The sequence below is a fragment of the Triticum urartu genome, chromosome 6, assembly GCF_003073215.2.
Source record: "Triticum urartu cultivar G1812 chromosome 6, Tu2.1, whole genome shotgun sequence".
Taxonomy (NCBI): Eukaryota; Viridiplantae; Streptophyta; class Magnoliopsida; order Poales; family Poaceae; genus Triticum; species Triticum urartu.
The window spans coordinates 346,877,929-346,883,928 of record NC_053027.1 but is presented as its reverse complement, the minus strand read 5'-3'; positions in this window follow the sequence as shown (position 1 = coordinate 346,883,928).

Here is a 6,000-nt window from a genome sequence, read left to right as displayed (position 1 = left end):
ACTACCCCTACTAGAAGAATAAGATGCGCATGCATCTGGAGGCAATTGACAATGATCTCTGGTACATTGTGGAAAATGGCATTCCCTCCATCACTTCTTCCGTGAACGCTGCTGATGTGAAGAGACTCAAGCAACTCGACTCTCAAGTGAAGAGTATCATATGTGGCCATCTGAGCAAAGGATAGTACGGTAGAGTGAGTGCTTGGAGTCTGCAAAGCTTATCTGGGATAGTCTGTCCAAGGTCAACAAAGGAATCTAAACCCAACGTGATTCTCAAGTTGACAATCTTCACAATCTCTTCAACCGCTTCAAAAGACTCGACAATGAAAATGTCTAAAAAACCTTCAATTGCCTCACTAACATATCAAATGAGCTTCAACCACTTGGTGCCACTGACATTACCGACCATGAAGAGGTGAAGAAACTGTTGAGATCACTTGATTCCTCATTCGATACACTGGAACTGATGATTCAAGAACGTGGAGACTACAAGTCTCTAGATCCTGCCGATATCCTTGAGAGGTTGAACACTCATGAATTCCAATAAGCTGAGAAGAGTGATCTCTACGGGTCTAGCTATGGAAGATCATGTGCACTGAAGGCCAAGGCAGTTTCCTCATCTGAAGAAGAAGATTCTAATAGTAGCCTTGGTGACCCTGAAGAACTAAGACAGGAGCTAGCGGTGCTCATGAGGAAATTCCAGAAGTTCTGAATGCATGGTCGCTTTGTGAAACCGTCAAGAGGTGATGACGCTAGATCAGATTCCTCACCCCGTGATTACAAGAAGAGGAGTTGCCACAGATGCAAGAAACTTGGTCACTACATAACTGATTGTCCTCAGTGGGCAAAGGAATAAAAGAAGAAGAAATACAAGGATGATAGTCCGGCGACTCGAAGAAGTAGAAGAAATCTTAAAAGTCCTCATCATCAAAATCTTCAAAGTCCTCATCTCACAAGAAGAGCAGTTCCAAGAAGGCTTGGGCATTCATTGGCAAGGAAATGGACTCGGAAGCTAAATCTGAGGAAAATGAGGAAGAGGAGGCATCTGAAGTCAGACTTTGGTGTGGTGAGCCTAGCCCTCGCTACTGCTTTCGTGAGCTGGTCCATCTTCAACACTAAGGAAAATGGCTACATCAACACCGCTGATGATGGCAACAATGACTACACTCCCACCTATTGCTTCATGGCAAAAGGTGCCAAGGTAATCAAATATCCCTCCTCTAAATCAATTGAGAATGAATCTGATGAAAATCTCAAACATAGCTATTGCAAACTTGCTAGGATTGCTGTTAAACAACCAAAGGCTTTTGAAAAGGTTCAAAATCTGCTTGACAAAAGCGATGACCTGTTGGGTGAGGAAATGGGTCGAACTCAAACTGATAATCTTCAGCAACTACAGTCTAAGTTTGATAACCTACAAAGTCATTATAACACTCTCTTGTCCGATCATGAGAAGCTTTCTTATGAATTTCTTCAAATAAAGCAAGATCTTGAGAAGCTAAGGGTGAGTCATGCAGGTCTTCAGAAGGAAAACGATTCATTGCTTGCTCAGTAGGTCAGTTCCGCTCAGGAAGAATTCGTTCCATCGTGTTTGAAATGCATTGAACGTGAATCTGCTAATTCTTCACTTGAAAGTTCAAATGCTTCTATTGTTGCAAGTTCTTCAACTGTCTCTGTGGTCACAAATTCCTCATCTAAGGATACCACAAGTATCACTAATGATAATGCAGGGTTGAAGGAATTGTATGTGACAGGCATGTACAAAAGCCTCAAAGGGCATCAGACTCCTTGTGATGTGCTTAAAAAGCAAATCTTGCACAGGAACCCTAGGAAAGAGGGTATTGCCTTTGAGAGAAAACTCAATGCTGATGGGACCTATTGGAAACCTGAGCAGTATCCTAAAACCTCGTGGGTTGTTGCAAAAGGACCTCCCATAGATCCATCCACTTTATCTGGATTTACATGTGAATTTTCATATCCATCTGATGAGTCATTTGACTCCAAGTATAAACTGTTCAAAAATCAGAATTGTGAAGTATTTGCTAGATATGTTGGAACTAACTACAGGAACGACCCCCCTATGAAGAAAATCTGGGTTCCCAAAAGATGCCTTGAAAATCTTCAGGTGAATGTCCTCATGACACCACCTGTGAAGAATAGGAACCCCATATCAAATTCTTCATATGGACCAAAGTCTTCATGTGGATCAAATCCTTCATATGGATCAAATTCCTCACACGGATCCAGATCCTCATATGAACATCATCATGCTAACACTTCTGCTTTGCAGGCAAAATCTAAGAGCTATGAATATGTGCATTATTCTTCAAATCACTATGTTCATAAGTCCTTGAAGAATTTCTCTGCTTATTCATATGCATACTCTAACCCCCTTCTATGAAACGAAGTGCACTGCCTTCAATGCCACCATTCTCTTATGGAGCTCACATAATGATGAACTCTTTGCCACCCCTCCAGATGTGGGTGGTGAAGAAAAAGAACTAATATCTTATGCACGGTCAGGTCTCCAGATGAACTTGAACATCTAAAGAATTTGCTGGAGACCTGAATATGCTTGGAAGGACACAAACTAATCATGAAGAAATGAATTCCTCATTTCCCACGTCCTCATACTGCTATATCTATTGCACTAATTGATGAAATTCTGTCTGACAAATTTGATGTCATATTCTTTACTCTTAAGTATATGAGTTCGTAAGAAGTACTAATTCATTTGCACGAAGATACACCCAAAGCTACTGAGTGGGTCCCCGATAGTGGATGTAAAAAATCACATGATAAGTGATAAGAGCTTAATGAGGGACTCTGCCTTATCTCCATCGCATCTGAAGCATATCACCTACGTTGACAAAGGCAAAAGCAAGGTATTGGGTCTAGGTAGGGTCGCAATCTCAAAGGATCGACACATGGACAAAGTCATGCTTGTCGAGTCCCTTGGATTCAACCTCATGTCTATCTCAATGCTTTGTGATCTTGATATGGTTGTCATCTTTGGAAAATATCATTCATTGTGCTCATGGAATCTGACAATTCCAAAGTGTTCGCAGGACCACAGCCTGCCACATGTCTACTTGTAAAAGCTCTAGAAGGCTGGCTATGGCATCGTTGACTCGGTCATGCTGGCATGAGGAACTTACATACACTCGTGAAGAAGAAGCATGTCAATGGCATCGAGGGTGTCAAATTCCTCCACGGTCATCTTTGTGGGGCTTGTGAGGCTGGAAAGATGACTAGAGCCAAGCACCCCTCGAAGACTATCATGGCTACCACTCGTCCTTTTGAATTGCTTCACATGGACCTCTTTGGCCCTACTAATTATGCCACACTAACAAATGCAACATCTCTATATGGATTTGTTATTGTTAATGAATATTCTGTTACACATGGGTGCATGTCATTACTTACAAAACTGAAGTGCAGGAAGTCTTCAGATGATTTTCCTCAAGAGCCTCGACGAATTTTGGTGTGAAGATCAAGCATATCCGGAGTGACAAATGGACCGACTTCAAGAATACTGGTCTTGATGAATATCTTGATGAACTTGGTATTACTCACGAGTAATCTGCCCCATATACTCCTTAGCAGAATGGCGTCGTGGAGCGCAAGAACAAGACTCTTGTTGAGATGGCTCGCTCTATGCTTGATGAATACAGGACGCCTCGTCACTTCTGGCCTGAGGCTATTGATACTGCATGCCACATTATCAACAGGGTATACAAATTCTTCAAAAAGACCTCATATGAACTCCTCACTGACAAGAAACCCAATGTGAGTTACTTCAAAGTCTTCGGTGCTAAATGTTGGATTAGAGATCCTCATCACAACTCTAAATTTGCACCAAAAGCACATGAGGGCTTTATGCTTGGTTACGGAAAGGACTCGCACACCTACAGAGTCTTCAACACCTATCACCACAATGTTGTTGAAACTGTTGATGTGCGGTTCGATGAAACTAACGGCTCGCAAAGAGAGCACCTACCTCCCGTGTTAGATGAAATATCTCCTAAGGAATCCATCAAGATCAAGGCTACTGAGGATGTCATACCCACTGAAGAATTTGCTGAAGAACTCATTCCAGCACGTGAAGAAAATCATGTTGGTGCATCTGAGGAAAATGGCTCTGAAGAAAATGTTGAGCCCAATCAACGTCGTCAACCTGCTCATCCTCGCGTTACAAATGAAGTTCAGATTGAGAAAATCATCAACGAGATCGACACACCGGGTCCACTCACACACTCAATAGCTTCACATTTGTCTAACTTTTGTGGGAATTTCGCTTTTGTCTCTATCATAGAGCCCACCAAATTTTATGAGGCATTTCTGGAGCCTGAGTGGATTCAAGCGATGCAAGAGGAATTACATCAATTCGATCTCAACAATGTCTGGGAAATTGTCAAGCGACCAAACCCTCAGAAGCACAATATCATCGGCACTAAGTGGATCTACCGCCACAAGCAAGATGAAAATGGCCTAGTGGTGAGGAAAAAGGCTCGTCTTGTAGCTGAAGGCTACACACAGGTTGAAAGAATTGATTTCGATGGAACTTTTGAACAAGTTGCTATACTTGAGGCTATTCACATATTGCTTGCTTATGCTAACCATCATAATATCATCTTAGATCAAATGAATGTGAAAAGTGCATTCCTCAATGGTAAGCTTGACGAACATGTATTTGTTGCTCAACCCCCAGGATTTGAAGATCCTAAGAATTCCGACAAAGTCTTCAGACTCCACAAGGCCCTCTATGGCCTCAAGGAGGCCCCTCGGGCATGGTATGATACACTGAAGGAATTCCTCATGAAGAAAGGCTTCAAACCCGGTTCACTTGACCCAACTCTTTTAAGAAAAAAACCTATGATGATGAATTATTCATGTGCCAAATATATGTTGATGATATTATCTTTGGCTGTACTAACCAATGTTACCGTGATGAGTTTGCATATATGATGAGTGAGGAACATCAAATGTCTATGATGGGAGAATTGAAATTATTCTTAGGTCTTCAAATTCATCAACAACGCAATGGCATCTTGATATCTCAAGAGAAATACCTCAAGGATGTGTTGAGGAAATTCAGCATGCAAGATTGCAAATGCGTCAAAATCCCTATGCCCACAAATGGTCGTCTATGCACTGATGAAAATGGTAAAGACTTCGATCAGAAGTTATACCGCTCCATGATTGGCTCTTTAATGTATCTATGTGCATCTAGGCCAGATATTATGCTTAGTGTTTTCATGTGTGCCTGTTTTCAAGCTACACCAAAGAAATCACACCATAAGGCTATGAAACATATTCTTCGATATCTAGCTCACACTCCAACACTTGGATTATGGTACCCCAAGGGCTCGGTTTTTGATCTCATTGGATATTCTGACTCTGACTATGCTGGTGATCGAGTGGATCGCAAGTCAACATCTGGAACATGCCATTTCCTCAGACGATCCTTAGTATGTTGGTCCTCTAAGAAGCAGAACTACATATCACTCTCTACTGCTAAAGCTGACTACATTCCTGCTGGTTCTTGTTGTGCTCAACTGCTATGGATGAAGCAAACCCTCAAGGACTATGGCATCAATATGAAGAATGTGCCACTCTACTGCGACAATGAGAGTGCCATAAAGATTGCACATAACCCAGTTTAGCACTCGAAGACTAAGCACATCCAGATTCGTCATCACTTTCTTTGAGATCATGTGTTGAAGGGAGACATGTCCATCGAGCATGTCAAGACTGAAGATTAGCTAGCGGATATCTTCACAAAGCCCTTGAATGAGAAGAGATTTATCAAGTTGCGGCGTGAGCTAAATATTTAGAAGTTTTGAATGTTCTTCGAAAGGATGCACATCCTAACACTCATGCAAAATTTATGACTTAGATGTGCAACACACGAAGTAATGTTTTTCTTCAACCAATGAAGACTAACCCTCTAAGGGTGAAGAAATTAATGAAGAATTTGATTCTCAGAGCCCTACTACA